Source organism: Camelus bactrianus, chromosome 23 (genome assembly GCF_048773025.1).
Source record: "Camelus bactrianus isolate YW-2024 breed Bactrian camel chromosome 23, ASM4877302v1, whole genome shotgun sequence".
In the NCBI taxonomy this organism is placed as follows: Eukaryota; Metazoa; Chordata; class Mammalia; order Artiodactyla; family Camelidae; genus Camelus; species Camelus bactrianus.
Window position 1 is genome coordinate 32768059 of NC_133561.1, and position 21779 is coordinate 32789837.

At 38.5% G+C, this 21779-nt stretch overlaps 1 long non-coding RNA gene across 14 annotated transcripts in view; it reads left to right on the forward strand.

Annotated features, from left to right (window-relative positions):
* The window catches only part of LOC105062315 (uncharacterized), a 94045-nt gene that overhangs the window by 11372 nt on the left and 60894 nt on the right, over window positions 1–21779 (forward strand). The gene's annotated exons all lie outside the window — the stretch shown is intronic.

The window sequence follows — 21779 nt, forward strand, 5'->3', positions numbered from 1 at the left end:
ATCTTGAGTTGTAAGAAAGTTAACAGTGAGACCAACGCCTCTAGGAACATATGGAGCAAACTTAGGAGCTAATGTTCTATCTCTGCCTTTGTGATTCAGTCCAACTTAAATGTATCAAGATGAGGCAAGAAATGGATCTGAAAACAGAAGCCTAGAAAAGTTAACCCAGTTTAATCCAAACCTTTCTAGTGAGGTAGTATTTCATGTTTAAAGCTCAGAATTCTGAAGTTCTATATATTTAATTTAAATTTATTTAAATTCCTGTATTAGGTTGCTTTAATGAAGAGGGAAGCATATTGGCTGGGCTTACAAGGATGGTCTCTTAACCCTCCTGATGCATCCAAATGGTCTGGGGAGCCTCTTAAAAACACGCAGGCATGGTCTTCATCCCCAAGAGATTCTGACTTGATTGGTCTGGCAGCCTATTTTTCAAACTCCCTTTGCCCAGGTGATTCTAATGTGCCACCAAATTCTAGAGCCTCGAATCAGAAGACGATAGTAAAAGCCAAGTGTAAAGCGCTTTGCAGGTATGAGATACTAGTCTTGGCACGTAACTGTGCTGCTTCCTTTCTGTCTTCTCCTGATTTCCCAACATGGCTAGGAATGTATTTGGACCAGGCTTTTTTCTTCTGGAATCCCTATGGCCTTATTCTTTCTATTGCTGGACAGGGACCCACATGCTTGTGGTTGGCAAAAAAGAGGTAACTGGAAAGCGTCTGCGTGAGTAGAGGTATGAGCGAGTGAGTGGGCTGCTGACTGAGAGTGTGCTTTCTGTCTAAAGCCAAATAATGCTGTTTTTGTGTCCTTTATTGGTCTAGATTAGTCATGCCTTTGCTTTCTCCCATTAACATGGGTATCTCAGAATTCTCTGCATGGACTGAATGTCTGTATTATGTGCAAGGTAGATACAGAAAACCAAGTAGTTGGACTATGGCTTAATTCCAGACTCATATTCTTTTTTCAGAAGACATATTTGATAGTCAAAATACAAATACGAAAGTAAGATGATTTATAGCCAAGGGTAAAATGGTGTCTTTAAATTGATGCTGAGATTTGCAGAATTCAGCTAGTATGATCCTAGAGAAATGAAAATCACACAGGTTCAAGCATCCTAATAATGGTGATGATGATAGTTAACACAGAGTGTTTACCAGCTGTCAGACCCTTAAAAAACAAAATACACATTCTTTTTGAGTGCACATGGAATATTCTCTAGGATAGATCACATATTCAGACAAAAAACAAGCCTCAACAAATTTAAGAGGATAGAAATTATCTCAAGGATCTTTTGTTACTACAATGGTATTAAAAAAACTGGAAATCAACAGAAAGAGAAATGGGGAAAAAAGATTCCATGGAGATTAAACAATATGCTACTAAAAAACAAATGGGTCAATGATGAACTCAAAGAGGAAATTAAAAAATACCTTGAGACAAATGACAATGAAAACACAACCACACAAATCTATGGGATGCAGCAAAAGCAATTCTAAAAGGGAAATTCATAGCAAAACAGGCCTTCCTCAAAAAACCAGAAACGTCTCAAATAAGCAACTGAACCTGCCACCTAAAGAATTAGAAAAAGAACAAACAAAACCTAATGTTAGCAGAAGGAAGGAAATAATAAAGATCAGGGAGGAAATAAATAAATGGAGGTTTTTCAAAAATAGGAAAAAGTCAGTAAAACCAAGAGCTGATTTTTTGAAAGAGTAAACAAAACCAACAAACCTCTAGCTAGGCTCACCATGAAGAAAAGAGAGAGCACTCAAATAAGCAAAATAAGAAATGAAAGTGGAGTAATTACAACCAACACCACAGAAGTATAAAAAAACTATCAGAGAACACTGTGAACAATTGTATGCCAACAAATTGGACAACACAGAAGAAATGGACAAGTTTCTAGAAACATACAGTTCACCAAAAGTGAATCAAGAAGAAATAGATAATATGAACAAACTGAATCAAACACATAAAAAAGATCATACACCACAAAGGAGTTCTTCCCAGGGTCACAAGGGTGGTTCCACATATGTAAATCAATCAATGGATATACCACATCACCAAAAGAAAAGAGAAAAACCACATGATAATCTCAATAGATGCAGAAAACGCATTTAAAAAAATTCAACATCCATTCATGGTAAAAACTCTTGCCAAAGTGGGTATAGAGGAAACATATCTCAACATCATAAAAACTTTTTATGACAAACCCACAGCCAACCCTCAATGGTGAAAAGCTGAAAGCCTTTCTGCTAAAATCTAGAAGAACATAAGGATGCCCACTCTCACCACCTCTATTCAACATACTATTGGAAGTCCTAGCCACAGCAATCAGACAGGAAAAAGAAATAACAGGTCTCCAGATTGGAAGGGAAGAGATAAAATTGCCATTATATGCAGATGACATGATACTATATATAAAAAACCATTAAGACTGTTCAAAAACTACTAGAGCTGATAAATGAATTCAGCAAGGCAGCAAGATAAACATACAGAAATAGGTTGCATTTCTTTACACTAACAATGAAATATCAGATAAGGAAAGTTAAAAATATTCCCTTTTAAAATTTCATTAAAAAAAACTTAATAAAACTGACAAAGTTGTGCTGAACACTGGAATTTGACACAACATTGTAAAATGATTATAAATCAATAAAAAATGTTAAAAAAAAACTGACAAAGGAGGTGAAAGACTTATACATAGAAAACTATAAAACATTGATCAAGGAAATTAAAGAGGACTTAAAGAAATGGAAAGATACCCATGTTCTTAGATTGTAAGAATTAATATTGTTAAAATGACCACGCTACCCAAAGCAATCAAATTACCCAGGACATTTTTCACATAAACAAAGCAAATCATCCTAAAATTTATATGGAATCACAAAAGACCCAGAATTGCCAAAGCATTACTGAAGAAAAAGACGAAGCTGGAGCAGTAACCCTCCCAGACTTCAGACAATACTGCAGAGCTACAATAATAAGAACAGTATGGTATTGGCACAAAAAAAAAGACATATGGATCAATGGAACAGAATTGAAAGCCCAGAAACAAAGCCACACACCGACAGTCAATTAATCTTTGAAAAAGGAGGCAAGAATATACAATGCAGAGAAGACAGTCTCTCCAATATGTGGTGCTGGGAAAACTGGATAAGCTACAGGTCAAAATGAAATTAGAACATACTCTAATACCATATACAAAAATAAACTGAAAGTGGATTAAGATTTAAACTTAAGCCAGGATACCTAGAAAAGAACATAGGCAAAACATTCTCTGACATAAATCATAACAATGTTTTCCCAGGTTAGTCTCCCAAAGCGATAGAAATAAAAGCAAAAATAAACAAATGAAACTTAATCAAACTTACAAGCTTTTGCACAGTGAAGAAAACCATAAATAAAACAGAAAGACAACCTATAGAATCAGAGAAAATATTTGCAAATAATGGGACCGACAAGAAATTAACTTTCAGAATTTACAAACAGCTCATACAACTCAATAACAACCCCCACAAACAACCCAACCAAAAAATGGGCAGAAGACCTAAAGAGACATTTCTCCAATGAAGACATACAGAAGCTAATACGCACATGAAAAGATGTTCAATATCGCTAATTATCAGAGAAATGCAAATCAAAACTACATGAGGTGTCACCTCACACCAGTCAGAATGGCTATCATTAAAAAGTTCACAAACAATAAATGCTGGAGTGGGAGTGGAGAAAAAGGAACCCACCTACACTGTTGGTGGGAGTGTAGTTTGGTGCAGCCATTATGGAAAACAGTATGGAGATTTCTCAAAAAACTAAAAATAGACTTACCATGTGTTCCACTAATCCTACTCCTGGTTATATATCTGGAGGGAACTCTAATTCAAAAAGACACATGCACCCTGTTATTCACAGCAGCACTATTTACAATTACCAAGACATGGAAACAGCTAAATGTCCTTCGACAGATGACTGAATAAAGAAGCTGTGGCATATTTATACAATGGAATATCACTCGGCCATAAAAAAAATAAAATAATGCCATTTGCAGCAACATAGATGGACTTGAAAATTGTTATTCTAAGTGAAGCATTCCAGAAAGAGAAAGATAAATACCATACATCACTCATATGTGGAATCTAAAAAAACAAAACAAAAAATAAGACACCAATGAACTTATCCACAAAACAGAAAGACTCACAGACATAGAGAACAAACTTATGGTTACCAAGGAGAGAGGGGGTGTATATAAAATAAACAACAAGTTTCTACTGCATAGCACAGGGAACTATGTTCAACATCTGTAGAACCTATAATGAAAAAGAATATGAAAAGGAATATACGTATGTATATGTATGACTGAAACATTATGCTGTATGCCAGAAATTGACACATTATAAACTAACTATACTTCAATGATAAAAAAAAAGAACTTATGTGAAAGAGGCCAGATAGATGGTGAAGGATATCAGCTGTATAGGTCTGCCTGGCACGTCTAACACTCAGCTGTCTCTTCTACATGAAACCACAAAGTTTATGGATTCTCTAAGTATTCAAATGACTCACATCAATGAAGGTGGTAAATATGTCAGGCCAAAGCACCATCAGAAATGTCTTTGTCAGCAGGGAGCAGAAGTTGTATTAATTAAAATGTTCTGAGAAAGTACAGGGCACACTCCCAACGAACCATAAAACAATTTTAATCCTGAATAAGGATGTTCCCTCCTGGCATCTAATAATGTAGGAAATAAGAATCAAAAAGTTTGCAGCACTTCTAGAAGTAGGATCAGCGGACTCAGGCAGGATCCCTCAACCTAGGAACTGGGCATATTTTGATAGAAAGCCACCATTTTAATGAACTTGATACTTAATCAACCTTCTTTCCATGTTCAGAAAAGATTAGGAAAAGGTACAGAGTGAAAAGATTAGAAACAGATAAAATTTGGGTAGGAGAATGAAGGACTTGGGATACAGAGGAATAATCACTGACCCCAGAAGAGAAAAGTGTTATGGAATGGAGTGTGTTCGACCAATACAAGAATACTGGAATGAACTGAGAGTGTTGCCCATGTGGGTCTGCGACCTCAGTCAGGGAAGAAATGATGATGTTGCGGAAAAATGCTTGGCGTTATAGCTCAGTTGTGACAGCAACCTGCATCTGGGCGAGAGACAAAGCAGCACTCAGACAGTTGGAGAACTCAGGTTTATTATGCCAGCAAGCCCAGAGGAGTTAACACTCCAAGCTGTGGACCCCATCTGTAGGTTTACACCGGCTTTTATAGGCTGCCAGTTTACACTTTGCAACATCATATGCAAATGGGGCATAACAGAAGTTGACTAATTAGGAACAAGCTTTGTAGAAATGGACCAATCAGGAGTGAGGGAAATAACCCATCAGAAGTGAGCTCAGGGAACCAATAGAATTTTAGGGGTAAGTAAGCCTTTTCAGAGGCAAAAAAGTGAGATAGAGCCTCTGGGCCAAGGAACCGGATGGTGCTGGCAGGAGAGTAGTGGCCCTGCTTCGGGGTCCTGTCAGTCTTTTTATGGGGCTTCCTGCCTCAACGACACTAGGATTTTCAGCCTAAGACCTAGAGAGTTCCTTTGTTTTAGGCTGATTTGGTGATTCACTGTGGAAACTTACTGTTTTTTGTACGGATTTTGAAAATGTAATAAAGCTGCTAGGACATTTCCTCACTATACCTTGTCCCATATACGACTAAGTACAAATCTTTGGATATAGTCGTGAGTTGACATCTTACCCATTGTCAAGAACTCCATCATTAACACTTCCAAGTATTAGTGAACAGATGCAACTTTCATCACTGGAAAGTGCGAGCTCAATAATCCAGGCTGAATAAACAGGAGGTAGCATCCTGTCCTCTGGACCGCACGTTCCTGATAAAGCATCCGTTTCAAATGATAAACTGTAGGTTCATCCTCCACACTGGAAAATGACTTGAGAGGAAAGAACTTGGGTTAAACTTCAGGGATTAAGTGTTAGTGCTCCTTAAAAAAAAACAAAAAAACTTTCCTGAACTAGAAAAGAAAAGAGAAAAGCTACTTTTTGGCTTGTGGTGATGTGGAATAATAAGGTTGTGAGTATGAAAATACCCCCCCCCAACTTTGAAGCTGAGGGAGCATTCTTATACATAGAATGGTCTCTGTTCGCACTAGTAGAATTGACCTTTGAGAGAGGAAAGAGAAGCTAGCTTCTGGCCAGAGACAGGCCCGAGTTTTCCTAGCTCTACCAGGAAGAAGCAAGAGCAGTAGGTCTGGCCCAACCACCCGTGTGCACCCTTGGTTAATACTCTGCAGAGCAGAACCCAGAAACTGGGAGCGTACGACAAACACATTAATTCGCATGTGTAACTCTGTCAATAAAAAGACCAATAAACAGGCAGCCTAACAGAACATTACGCTGTAGATTACTCTAATCGGCTTGACATGCTGATTTTTGAGCATTCTCAATTCGTTTATCAGAACAAAGTTTATTCTTTTTTAATTACTTTGCCAATTTACTGTTGCGTTCCATGGCTTTTGTAATATTTGCTTCTATATAGTTTTACATTGTGGGAAACACCCTACCACAATGAACACTGAACTGGTTATTGCAGACTGGTTTAATATGATCAAGACGACATGGACTGACTTTAACGTCGTTAGATAAAAAGTTGTGGTGGCAAAAGATGGATAGATTGATGTAAAATTGTTGTAAGGAAGAGTTTTGCCTGGATTCAATCTAAATACATATCAAAAATTGTAACATAGAATCTACTAGCTAAAAGTAATGAGCACAAAACTGCATTGATTTGGCCCAGGGTGGACAAATAGAACACCTGGCATGTTTGGCACCAGTGACACAGCTGGCATTGTTGGAAATGTTTCTGCAAAAGGTACAGATGCAGAAATGGGAGAACTGGTACAAACAGTGCAGATGGAACAGCTGGAACAGGTGACAGTGGGCAGAGCTGGCGATGCTGGCTCAGGTGTCATAACCTCAGCAGAAGTTGTGACAGTCCTGGGATCTCTTAGTACAAGGCACATGTTCATTTTGGCTTTGGCTGCGGGGAGATAAGAGCATTTTATAATTAGTAAATGTGCCATTTAAAAAAGAATTTTTCCCCCTCCATCCTTAAGGACATCCACCACCAACTGTTAAAGCTTGGTATATAGAACATTTTTGCAAATTAGAATTTCCCTGAGAAAGCCATAATTGATAAATACAGATTTCACAGAAGAGCCAATTAGATATTTTTTGTTCTGATATAGATAAAATTTATGAATGGAATTTCCTCATGGGAGTTTTGTGGAAACTAAAGTTTAGATTCTTGGAAATAAAAATACACTTTGCATTTAAACCAAAATTTGTTGTCAAATTAGAGAGCTACTTGTTTCTGAAATATGGTGAATATTTCCCAATTATATGAAATTTCCTGCAGGATCACACTTGAAGAAATGATACAGAATGGGAAACCTGTCTACAGAACAGGTTGGGAAAAGAAAAAAATGCTAGAATACATAATACGGAGAAATCATGATATTGCCACTTTGAAATACCAATGGGACTTGGCTCTAATTTCATCTAAAATGCTATAATTTGAGCTTGAATTAAAAATACAATATAGTATTAACTTTTGGGCAAAGACATTTAATATCAGAAAAAAGTTGAAAGCAACTGTGGCTGGAAATCACTGTTTTCTTCTATTTTTTTTTTTTTTTTTGGTAGCAAAAGTCTGTTCATATTATAGGAAAGCCAAAACTATCACCTAACTATAAAATAATAAAAACAAAGGTTTAAGAAGTGGGCTCTTAAATCTATATGCACAATCTCTTGAACACAGTAGATGTTTCATAAATTCTTGTTGAATAAATGAACTTATGGTCTCAGAAATATCAATATTCAGAACTTCTAAAAAATCAATAATTACCCTCCATTTTAATGACTAATTTTCTAGTAGGAAGAAACAAAGTGAATCAGGTCTCAGTTCTCCTTCAAGCCTCATCTTGACACATACATTTTAGCCAACTTCTCCCCAAGGGAAGCCATAGATGAGAAAGATTAGTTGGATGTCATCTACTCTATGTCCCCAAGTAAATCCAAAACTCTTAAGGATTTCCAATTTATCTTGAACTAAAATCAGCAAAATAAATCAGCATCCATTCATGATCAGTGCAATGCAGTGAATGTCTTATATGTGTTTTGAGACTTCGGGGAAACCACTAAAATAAGGGGTAATTATTTCTCACTGAATGTCAAGTTCTTGACCATTAAAAACATGGGGTCTTTGTTTCCAGATGGCTCTGCATATCGTCCCCATATTTAATTTTAAAAAACTTTAAAGTTATTTAAATATTTGATTCCAATTTCTCTTTTACTTCTACTTTGTTCCAACCTCACTTTGAACCTAATTAAACTAGTCTTATTATTCAGAACTTTGATTCTATCACTTTAGTTCATTTTTTTGACTGAAACAACTTCTGCTTGAAATGTTTCTGCTTAAAACGGATAAAATACCTTAATTTGTCAACAGTACTTTTGTGACACAGAGCAACTAAGACATAGAAGAGGACACAGAAGGCTTCCTGTTCTCTCCAGGCACAAAAATGGTAACAGATGCATCGGTTTCGATGAACAGGCTGGAAATGTCCACCCTGTACCTTTTCACTTGTTCTAAAATACAGTTTTGTGGCTGAAACTCAGATGAACGTTGCTTCTAATCAACAAATACCTTAAGAAAAACTATCAGTTTATTTTCATTTCATTGGAAATTTGTTAGGGGAGTAACAAATAGGGGTATTTCCAAGCCTTGACATTTGAGGGGTCTGCAAAAGTTTCTCTGAAAGATGAGGGTGAGGGTGAGTCATCCCCTGAGCCTCTACCTTCCTCAGGAATTAAATGAAAATTAAACATGAAAGATGCAGTCTGCTGCAGCAACGTGATTCCTCTATCATTGTCCCAGCCACTGTCTGTTTCTAAGCACATTGAACTTTCCAATTTATTGGCGTCTCATCTGATGTAAATAACCTTTTCCTTCTCTGGCTCCAAGACATCAGGGCGTGCTTTCATTCCACCCTTCAAACAGTTGCTCCACATTCTGTCTCTCCGCTGCCCCCAGGGCAGCTTCTCTTCTCTGCACATGGCAACCTGGGATATATCTTTTCCCTAGGCTTAAAAAAATATGTTACGCTGGAGAAGTGGTGAACAAAAATACAGCATAGCCATCGGAAATAAAACCATTTGTAAATGTTAAACAAAAATTCAAGGGAAAATGATATATTAATGTTAAGAAGCGAGGACATTTTATATTTGGACATCATCTCCTTCCACCTCCCTGCAGTCTCCTGACGCATCAGCTACAAGTCCCTAACTAGACCCCAGCCTCAGTTCTGCTTTGGCATCATGAGCGTCAACTTGTGTGTTGAGTACGACACCAAGCTTGCTTGTGAGAAGAGACTGCTTTCCCTTCCTAGCCCCAATCCAAAAGGCTATGTGCTGACGATCCGGATGCAGTGACATGACTATAACATGACCCACTCCTGTTAGTCCGCTAGAAGCGGGAAAAGAGAGACAGGCAGGTACAAATTAGGCAGAATTTTTTTGAAGGGGGAAACAAAAGTAGGTCTCCATGGAGGCTGTTAGGCTACTGTTCCCTTGCAGTTTAAAAGTGAGCTTATTTTTGTGATTTTGTGGTTTAGAACTTGCAAGGCAATCAAGACATAAGCTGTAACCTATTCTCCAAAACTGTTGTGCTGGTATCTGTCATTCGGTTATATAAATTAATAATTCATTGAAGCCTGGGTACATTTACTTTTTAAAAAATGTTTTCATATGAGAAAATTTAAACCATACAGAAGAATAAATAGACTAGAACACTGAGTTCTCAGGTTTCCATTACCTAGACTTAATGACGATTAACATTTTGCCAATTTTGTTTCATATTTCCCCCGCCATCCACTCAGACACTTTCCCCCCTTCCCTTTTCTGGAGTATTTTAAAGAAAATTCAAAATGTTATTTCATCTTAAAATACTTCAATATTCATTCCTAACAAATAAGGGCAATTTTATGAACACAGTGACCAAAAATAACTATTTCTTAAATATCATCTAACTCCTATCTTCTCAGAGTCCCCTGCTGTCTCAAGGGTGTGTTTATGTAGTTTGTTCGAATCAGGATCCAAACAAGGTCCTAATTATATCTTTTAAGTTTATTTTATTCTCTTCTTTCCATTTCACTGATTAGTGGGATAAACCAGGTCAGTTTTCCTTAGAATGTCTTACATTGTGAGTCTGACCAATCACTTCCCAGGATCTTCTATCCCAGTGTCTCCTGTAAACCAGTGTCTCCTGTAAACCAGTGTTTAGAGCTCTAGGCTTGATTGGACTCAGGTTAGAGTTTTGGGAGCATTTCATAGTTGGCGCTGTGTCATTACTTCCTATTGCATCATGTTATGGGGCATATAATATCTTGTGTTCCCTCTTTTAGTGATGCTAAGACTGATCCGTGAGTTCAAGTGTATATACTCTTGATTCTTAAGATGATATTAATCTATTCCCAAGCTTCTTTTCACATACGGATATATCATTACCTTGTATAATTTCCAGAGAGTACTTCAATTGTTAACAAAAATTCTTTGATAGTCATTTATTAGAGAACTGTTAATGGACAATATCAACCTTCCATGTACACACACACACACACACACAGAGAATTTTTCCATAGCATACTTTACATGTTTTACTTGCCTATACATTGTTGGAGGCTAAATCTAAATTATAACATGCTTCGTGCGTCCAAATGCACAGGCCATTTCCAGATTGACTAATAGATTAGATAACTGATCAGTTAGCAGTTGCAGTAATCAGAGTACATATATGTAGCCTGGTTAATTTCAGTCATCTTTGCAACCAAGGTGGGTCAGCTATTCATTTATATTTAACTAGTCAGTAGGTCCAGTTGTTTCAGGAATGCCAATGGCTAAGTTAATTTAACTATCCCATTGTTTAGAAATTCATCATTGTGACTCAAATGTTTGATAACTCCAATGTGGTAGATATTACATGACTTGCTTCTTTTTCTCACATCATTGAGAAAGAAATAGAATAAATGGAAATATAGCAAAATATTTAGAAGTACTTAAATGAGAGAATAATTCTAAAATACAAACATTCAGATTGAAAGCCTGGGAAAAATGGCATACTAAATGTGACTGTTTTTAGTAGATTGTTACAGAATAAATACAATCGGAGTTATACGCAATCATATATTTAACAGACATTTCAAATGTCTTAAAATTTTTAATTCTTTTCCATTTTTTGGTCTGCTTGAAAATGAAAGTTGGTATCACTGGTCTAGAACTAATGAATATAAAATAGTATAAACACTCTTAAAGAATAAAACATTCTAGTTTTTGTGAAACCTTAATTAAGAAAGCGTCTTAGTTCTGTACAAAGTTTGAGGTTTCACTTCCTCTGTTTCACTTGATCATTACTACAACCCTGTGGGGGAGGATATTTGAACAGAGGAGAAAGCTGACATGGAAAGAGATCAAATGTCTTAAGCAGGGCCACACAACCAATAAAGGACAAAGCCAGTAATCAGGATCCCTACTAAACCCAACGTGGACTTAACTGCATTCTGCTCTAGAGAGAAAATATGTAACTTACTTTCACCAGTGGAGCTACAGTTACTCTGAAGCCCAGGCCTGTGCCAAGTGTTGTGGAGGCTTCCAGTTTGAGCTCCACCTGCTTCAGGGGTCCCATAAGTTTTGGTGTCAAAACCTTCCATGATCTATTTTCTGTTAACCTGACAGAGAACATTTGGTTACCTTCATAATCCCATCTCTCATGGGCCTCTCCCATCTAAAACCCTCTTCCTCCATTTTTTCACTCACAGGAAGCTGGATTTTCACATAGTTTCCTCTTCCTTTTCTTTCTTTTATGAGAACAGAAAAAAGTTGGAGAGGAATAGGTAACAAGGCTTTTGTCAAATATTCATAAGATCCTCTAGTGAGGTATTTTCCCCCTCAACCTTCAACCCAATATGAAAGTTTTCCCAGGCAACCTTTTTTTAAGTTCATTTCCTTCTTTCTCCTGGTAAATATCCAGCCTGTGTTGGGAAAAAATGTCTTTATTAAGCATCACTAGTTTTTGACATGACTTCTTCCATTGACTCAATTAGAAAAACATTTAAATTAGAAACCATTCTAGTTAATTTCGTATTTAAATAGAGACATTTTTTTCTTATGTTTTTATAAGACTATGACCATTAAAGGTGAGAAATAGTACTTTCTCATTGACAAGTATCCCATTTTGGGGTCTTTTCACTGGTTATGGAGAAGGTATATGGTGCTTTTGAGACAATTGCTAAAGTAAAATCAGGGAAATTTCAAGAAATGAGAATTACTGAGTCCAAAGAAGACACTGTGACAGACCATCTCTTCAAAGCTCTATGGTTTGTAATCATTGTAAAAAAGATCTGGCCAGTCTTTATATCTACATTAAAAAAAAGTGAAATATATTTAAATTACAACAAAAATAATCGAAGACATAAGGAAAGAACTTAAGAGAAATTGTTTAAATATCAGAGCATGATTGTAAGAAACTCTTGGAATCTTTAAGAACAACAAAAACAAACATCAATCATTGGTCTTTGTTTACTAGAAGACCAGGAGATGAGCTTGGAGGCTTGCTGGAAAACCAAGTCTGATTGGTGCAGCCACTATGGAGGACAGTATGGAGGTTCCTTAAAAAACTAAAAATAAACCTACTATATGATCCAACAGTCCTACTCCTGGCCATATATCTGGAGGAAAATATAATTTAAAAAGACACATGCAACCCAGTGTTCACAGCAGCACTATTTACAATAGCCAAGACAAGGAAACAACCCAAATGTCCATCAACAGAGGACTGAATAAAGAAACTGTGATATACACACACACAATGGAATACCACTCAGCCATAAAAAAGAATGAAATAATGCCATTTGCAGCCACATGGATAGAACTGGAGATTGTCATTCTAAGTGAAGTAAGCCAGAAAGAAAGAAAAATACCATATGATGTCACTTATATGTGGAATCTTAAAAAAAAAAAGGACACAAATGAACTTATCTACAAAACAGAAACAGACTCACTAACATAGAAAACAAACTGGTGGTTACCAGGGTGTAGAGAAGGTAGGAAAGGATAAATTGGGAGTTTGAAAGTTTCACCTTTTTGGCGGTAATGGAGATGTTGGCTATCTTGATTGTGGTAGTGGTTTCATTGGTGTATATATCTATCAAAATTCATCTAATTGTGCATCTGAAATATGTGTGCTTTACTGCACAGTAATAATACCACAATAAAGGTGTTAAGAAAGAAAGATAACCAGGTCTGCATTTTCCCCTTCCTGGACCCAGGAGAGTCTTTGCTTTTCAGAGTCCTGCTGATTAGGTCTACTCCCACAATAGGTCTGAGATCTTTTTTTTTTTTTTAATCATCTGACTCTAAACTTGGGCCATTTCTCCTTTCCTTTTCCTCCTCTCAACCTCCATCTTTACAATAACAGACTGCATTCAGTAATTGCTGTCTTTTGTAATTGTTCTAGTTCCAAATTGCCTGATTAGGGGAGAGACCCAGCTGTCCATCAGAATGGTGCAGAGTGACTGAAGCAGCCGTCCCTGAGCTGGAGAAAGTTAATTGCACTTTCTGAGGCTCTCCCAGTAGGAGAGGGCTAGGAAGGGAATCCCTGCTAGCGCTGTTTTTTCTTGAGCATGTCCATTTGTAACCTGGAAAAAAAATGTAGTAAACAGCATGTTAATTAGATTTACAGATGAAATTAAATCAAGAAGTACTGGAAACACCAGTGAATAAAGAGAAATGCTACACAGGGTTTCTGAAGTTAAAAATATGGAAAGGATCAAACAAAATGAGAATTAAGACAGATAGGTGTAACCCCAATGCTTTGGAGGGAAAAAACAAGCTATAAAAGTAAGTAGCAAGAGGGAAATATCCAGAAAGCAGTAATGCCAGAGAGACCGAGAGAGAGTGGACAACAAATTAGACATGTTTGCAATATGCCGGGGAAGATAGTGTGATTTGGGGCTGTGTGTGTAGAGACTTCACATCAGGAGGGAGAGGTGGAGTAATTTAGTGCATTTGGCAGAAACATACCTGCAATATTGCCTTCAGGTCTGTGTGTCCTGGGAGCAGACAGATACAGAGGAACCAGAGGGAGCATAAAGCAACAACAGTGATTAACAAGCAATAGGCTGATTTGTAAGGAAAATGGACTGTGTGATTTGGCTTAAAACAAGAATGGAGCATTTAATTTTAAGGGTGTTTTCCTGTTCTTTTACCTATGAGTCAAGAATTATTAAAAGGTAACTAGCATGAATGTATATATTGTAGTTCAAAAATGCAGGACTGACATTTGCAAGAAGGAAAGCTTCCTGGGACTAATAGCTATGGGTTTATTAAAATATCTTTTTAGGAGAGTAAAAGGAGGGCCAGGGCTGGGAAAATATGAGTTACATTGTTATCATACTCTTCATTCCAAAGCTATTAGATTTACCCTGGCCTTGACCCTTCCACATGGAAGGATTAAGTGAAACTATTCATCTGTCAGAACCCCAGAAAATCTCCCCAGATGCCTGTTTCTCTGCAAAGTCCCACTCAGAGGTGATCGTTTTTCAATTTAGTTTTAGTATACTCCCTGTGTAAGTGCTTGTGGCAGATGGCTTATCTTTTCCACCCTTTGGGGTGCTCTGGTATGTGCACAGGCAGTGACCAAAAGCAACACTTGATCTACCACATTCTCTATGTGTGGCTGCAGGCTGTCACTTTGTCTGATGATTGGCTTCTGAAGGCAAAGGAAGGGTGAATCTAATTTTTTTTTAAATCTCAAAATGATAGCTGGAGAAGCAGCATTTTGCACTAGCTAATGAGGCTGATTTGTTCTTAAAATACAAGTTACTGTGCTTCTTAAATTAAAATTCACTTCTGATGTAAATACAGAAGATGTAAATACAGAGAAGAGACGTGTGCTGTATTTTTTATTTTGCAATTTGGAGCCCATTCTAAGAGGACTGTTAGAAAATGGATTTTATTCTCTAAATTTAAGGAGATCTTTACTTCCTGGCTTCAAATACATGGAAGGACAATGAATAGCATTACTTTTACAAAAAAGAGAAGAAGGTGGGATGACTTCTTCCTGGCTAGAGTTTGTAAAACGCATTGTCTTGGAGATTATTTCCTGAATCCTTATGATTTTTAAGTTTCTCATTTGGAAAATGAGCATGGGGAATATATTGTTTCCAAAGTGAGCAAAGAGTCCACTGACAAACCTTTATTAACATTTAGTTATTTAATTAAATCTGTGAGTGAGGACATTCTTATTCCTAAATCAAGGAGTTTCCCTTTTTCTGTTCACTGTGGTGAGGAAGTGATTGTTCTCACGTGGTCTTGCTGTTGAAGGTTTTCTTACTCTTTTCATTCTGAATGTTACAGAGAGCAGAGCAGAGCCTTCAGTAAACTAAAGCAAACAATGAAAGGAAAGACCTTAAAAATAAATGACATTAATTTCCTAAATACTGTTTGATTAGCTATTTAAAATAGCAGTTTGGACCACATTCGACAGAAAAACATGCTGTCTTAATGGTGCAATAACAGTTAATGCATAAACTAACAAATTACACAGAGCAATTATCTAAGGCATTGTTTAATACCTAGTTTATCTAAAGGATTTCTGCTACCTTTCTACTCCAGTTTTTGCTTCTGAACTTTGGATTTTTTGGCACATAACTGAGGAATTAGCTGCCCTTGTCTCATCCTATTTTAAGTTCAGATTCTGGAACCAGGAAAAATCTATGTTATTTATACTACTTAATTTATGAATTATGTCTGAATGTGTCTGTAACAGATAAACTTTGCCCTAGCTTGATACCAATGATTTGCTTTAAAACAAAACTGTTACTCAGAGGAACTTAAATTGCTGTTAACTGGCCAAACTTTGCCCTCATAACAGACCAGATGCAAGGCACCACAGCTTTAAGAATATGAGCACTCAGTAAAGATTTATGTTTTTTCCCTTTCCATCTAGATTTGGCAATGTTTCTCTAAAACTTGCTTCCTTCCTATACTTTTTCTTCTTTACTTTACCACTGTTGAAAAATTTGGTGTAGCAAATGGTTGTGAAAATTGGAGGAAGAGTTTGCCAGATCAAAGGAAGGAAAGATCTGTGTGTGGTTCCTGGCATGCAGTACAAGTCGCTAACACGCCAGACATGTTTTCACCACCAAATGCAAATGCTTTACCATGGCCCCCATGGCCCTGCCTGATCTGGTTGCTTTCTACACCTCCAGCTGTGTGCTGTACCACTCTCCTCCTACTTCAGCCACACTGGAATGCTTTCTCTGACTTGAAGAGCATGTTCTTTTCTACCCCCAGAGACTTTCCACCTGCTGTCCCTTCATCCTGGAAGCCCATTCCCCTGACCCTTAAGTGGCTGGCTCTCTCTTCTTTTAGGTCTCAAATGTCACTGCTTCCTAGAGGACTTCCCCACGTCCTCCAGCTTAAATAGTCCTGTGCTGCCGCCTTTTCTATAACCTACTCTCTGTCCTATCGCCCGGACCGCCCTGCCCCCTTTCCTTCCTCGTCCTCTACCTCTTCCTCCTTTTTCTCCGTAGTACTTTACCCACAGTGTCTTGGTTGTTTAGTGACTGTCTATTGGCTGTTTCCTCCCCTAGTATGCATGTTCCATGAGAGCAAAGCATGAGAGCAGTGCTGAGAACAATACTTGGCCCATGAAGATGGGCCAATAGTTCTTAAATATTGGATAAGATTTTACAGAAACATCTCATTACACATTTTCCAAACATTTCTACTTGTATAAGTGGAGGAGGAAGGAGACATTAAAAATAATCTCTTAGAATACACTCAGTCATGTCTCCTAACCACAGCGACACCACACTATCAGGGCATCATAAATGCTGCCAGCTTCAGCAAGCTCAGCTGAATGTGTGTGTGGATGCTAAGGTACCACCATCAGAAAAGCAACAAATCAATAGGTTGAATTCTTGTAGGTGCAAAGGAAATTGGAAGGCTGACAAAAGGATACAGGCCAGAAGGTCACTGAGGTCAAGATCTCAGGATCCTTCATTTCAGTGATTCTTTTTGACCTTTGAAAAGTGTTGTAGGACATAGAACACATCCACAGCCTATGAAATGGGCTGAATACAATGGAATATGGTCATGATGGATTCCAGGGAAAGGCCAGTAGGAAGGATGTGAAGTTGGTTCTATTCTCAGCTGAAGAGAGTTACCAGCACAAGGCATCTGGCATTGCCCCTTCCCATTCCCAGATAACAGAAGTCTGACATGAGGAATACACCCATGGACACAAAGGAAAGAATCCAGGCCTGCTTCAAGGGCATGTCAAACAGAAAACAAAAGCTCAACTTCCCAAGTACTCGTAAAGACTCCTGATCAGCCATGCCACGGTTCTAGGGGAAGCAAGGAAATCTCTCCATGGGTCATTGCCACAGTGCACAGGGACAGTCTGCCCATGAGGCAACAATAACTAAACACCCTTTCTAAGCAGCAGGTATCATCTAAGTGCTATGTATTTATTAACTTACTAAATCTCCACCACAATGCTGTGAAATATATACTGTCATTCTTCCCATTTTTATAGATGGAGGAGACCAAGACATGGAAAAGGGAAGCAATTTGCCTGAAATTAATCATCTAGTAAGCAGCAAAGCCATGTTTGAACTTGGACAGGTTGGCTCCAGGGCCCGTGGAGACTGAGAACTCTCAAGCTCTCTGATAAGCGGTCTTGGGTTTGAGGAGGGTTTTTTTTTTTTTTTTTTTTCATCCCTCTCAGGTATCTCCTCTTATCCCAGTAAGCAGGAAAGCCAGAGTCAGACATTAACAACTAACTGAAGGCTAGTGGTACTTTATAATACCTGAGAAACATGAGAGAAAGAATGTGTAGTGACCCAGCTGTACTCAGCCCCCTCCAAAGGGGTTTGATGGGCAGGAGGCCCGCTTCCTTCTGCAAGTGCCACCACGTTATGGGTAGGGAAGAACGGAGAGCATTTATGACTTTCTGACCAGGGCCCACTCGACTTTCTCCTTTGCTGCACTCCAAATGATGCTTGATGTGGCAGTTGTCTCCCAGGGCCTGCACCAACCGGGAGAGGCAGCATAGCAGAGTGGAAAGGACTTGGACCCTGGCAGAGGCAGTCCTGAATTTAAATCCAGGCTCTGCCACTTTTTAGCTGCATGACGGCTGGCAAATTGCTTAACCTCTCTAGGCCTCTGTTTTCTCATCCACAAGAGGAGCTTAGTAATATTCACTTTCCAGAGCTATTGTGAACCTTATGAATGAATTAAAACCTGTGAAAATGTCTAGCACATGGAAGGCACTCAGTAAGCATTAGCTGTCTCTCTGGAAATGAGACCAAATCCTTATCTGTAGACTGTTGCAATTACGTTTCAGATCTTCCATGATGCCCAAGTGAGTTTCTCAGCAGAGGCTATGGAACTCAACAAATTAGTTTACTTTTTCTGTATATGTGATAGAAATGCAGAGCATTGAGCACAACTTGAATTCTAGGTCAAGGAAGTTCACACTAGTTTTATTATTGAAGACAGAGACCTATGTTTAGTGGTAGAGGGATTTGATGAGAAGCAATGAAGAGCAATGTTTACCCTGCTGGCAGCAGGAGAGTTAAGGCAATTAAACTGGATTTTACCCCTTCAGAGTCCAACACTTGTTCCTCTAAGTACTGTGAGTTACAGAGATAGCACATCATGTACCAATAATGAAAATAACTCTGTGAACAGCACAGAAGTAAGTTGGGGCTACTTCCACCCACACAGAGATGAATTTTATGTGCAGAAGCCCAGTGGAATATAAATGAACTGCTGTATATGAGAAAAGAAACAAAAGGCTGAAACTCTAGAATATATCTCAAGAAGAAGCCTGCATTCATTTCCTCTATCTCCGCAAAGTAAGATCGTGGACACAGACTTCCCTTCTTGCAGGGATATAGCTGGTTGTAATAAAATGTCATGCACAGTGTGAGGGAGAGCTTGCATTTGGAGGCACTCGGTCTCAAGAGCCCCTGGTTCTCATCGCAAACTCTCTAGATGCTCTTCTATGTGCCCTTATTCAGGGTATGCTTTACTGGCAGCAGGTGTCTGTTCACTTTGATAAACGTCAGCTTCTTAACATCACTTTGGAGAGGGAAGGGTGACAGGCACCATCGTGCCCTTGCTGAACTGAAGGCCTTTCCACAGTGCATGCAGGAGGGCAAGCGGTGTACTCATGTTAGAGCCGCGTGGCTGGAGCTGGCCCGGTCTGCTCTTCTCTTGTCAGTGAAGGGCGACTCGGCATCAGCAGACATGCTCCAGATGTCCTGCCATCACCTGACTGATGCAGACTCTAGGGAGCCCCCAGCCTCTCAAGATGCACAAGGAGACAGGAAGCCCAAGGCTTCCGAGTGGTGCCCGAGGGGCTTCTGAAGTGCACTAATGCACTAATTGAGTGTTACTGTTCTGCCGTCTGTCACGCTGCTTCCACCCCTGCCCATTCCTCTTTTCTTAGTTGCTTGCTTTCTGAAGCCTCACTTAATCAAATATACTACTCGAATGAGTGTTGAATCACACAACATGCCCAGGGTCATTTTGCAATTGAATTACAGCTTTTGTTTGAAAACATTCAATAAAAAATTTTCCCCAAAGGCCAAGTCTCAAGGAATAACTCATTAAATATTGCTGTTCATAAAAATAAATGGCCAGTAAAGGTGACCATTGTTATACCATCTATTTGCAATTGGCATGGCTGCCTGAAACTTCTGATTTTTTCCAAACTAAAATTTTCTCTGTGCAGGGCCCCTTAGGTGGTATTTGCATTGAGTGGAATGATTTTTGTTTTCAAAGAAGGAAATTTTATAAATTGTGCTTCACTTTTATTTCAGCTTGAGCTGTTTTCTCCTGGGAAAACAGCTTGTTGCTTGGCAAAAATGGATGTGAAGCATTGGCAAAAACGAAAGGCCACTTTTATTGCAAAGAAAACTGCCTTTTGCTTTCGCCAAATAAAGCAAAAACGTATGAAGCAAGACCACAGATATTTATTTCCCTGTTTGCAAACCCTGTGAAAACATGATTTTTCACCAGTGGTGAGAATATTTTTCCCACACCACTCTTCCCATTTCTAAAAATTATGGTTTCAATGGTAAAAGTCATAATTTACACCTACAACACCTCATGACTGTAATCAAATATCATGAATATTGTTATTAAATATATTGAAGATCTATTCCATCAAGTGAAATATTGGAGGACATACAGCCCTTACCCAGTGAGATTAGGTTCTGAGCGACAGGGGACCACTGATGTTGAGCAAGAAGGCTTGAAAAGGGAAAGTATTTGGGTTGAATTTGGATTTAATGTAGAGCATGTAACTGAATAAAGACTTAGGAGAACAGCAGTGAAAGAGAAGACAAGTGTGGTAATAATATCACATGGCCGAAAGGGTGCTGAAATAGCATCAGGAGAACTGGATGCCAGTCCTGAGCGCACGGGTAACTGGCTGTGCGACCTTTATCATCTCAGTCTGCTGGGCTCTCAGACTCCACTTGTGAAAGTGATAGAATTCAAGGAAATGACCAGATTTCTTTCAGATCTACATATTTGCCAAAACCAGACTGGAAGTGCATTTGTAAAACATAAAAATTGTCAATATCATGGAATCTCCACTAATTGATTCTTGATTCCAAAATAACCCATGAAACCATGTGTCTTTGTGGTGTCTTTAATGATTTATGTGAAGGTATTCACGTAACAAAGTTAATTGGGAATTTCTTTGTGTTCATGGCTGCCCCTAATCTGCTTTTCCTCATGCCTACACTAAGTCCTTCCTGTGGTAATTAAGCTAATTTCTTCCCATTTTCCACAGTGAAGTAGTAAACATTCATTCACCTTTTCAAAATGTTATTAAAACACAATGCTCTGGAAAGAAAGTTTGTAATGCTCCATCAATGCACCTTGGTATGAACTTCGTAGAAAATATAACCTATCTATAAGTATAACTTTAAAATTGTACAACATAATAATGCACTTTAAATACAAAGTACATGTATAAACATACTTTATGTAAAGATATAAATAGGAAGTAACTTAAAATATTTATACATAAGTATTTTAAAATTAAATTATATATCATATATAAATTTAAATAAAATATTTTTTTTCCAGAAAAGGATTTTTTTTATTCAAGTAACTGCAAATAGGAAACCAGAAGGGGGACCCAGGCAAGGACAGATAATGGCTACCTCCTTCCTGACAGAACAGGTGGAGAAGGTGGTCCCTGCACCTGACGGTCAAAACAGGCCCCCTTCCTTTCTCTGCTGCAGCATACTAGGGGCAGGGCCGCACCTTCCCTGGGACTGGGGTAGTCGGTAACCCAGCCTGCTTTGCCCCAGGCCCCTTCCTCCAAGAGCATCTTGGAGGAGGGGAATGTAGGCAGAACAGGAGGCAATGAGGATGAACGTTTAGCGCTGGTAGCAGCAGCAATGATGGATGCCTAAGAATGAAACTGAACAAAAAACAGCACAACTGTCCAGAGGTATTTTGTGACCAGAGGAAAGATGAAACCAGAACCTTGGGGGGTGAGGAGGAGCAGAAGGGTGGGAGTGGGCAAGGCTAGCTCCTTGTTACTAGCGCCCCATGTAAGGGAAAGGGAAACAGGCCAAGAGTGGAAGCAGATGGGGATGAGGAGTGGCTCCAGCCC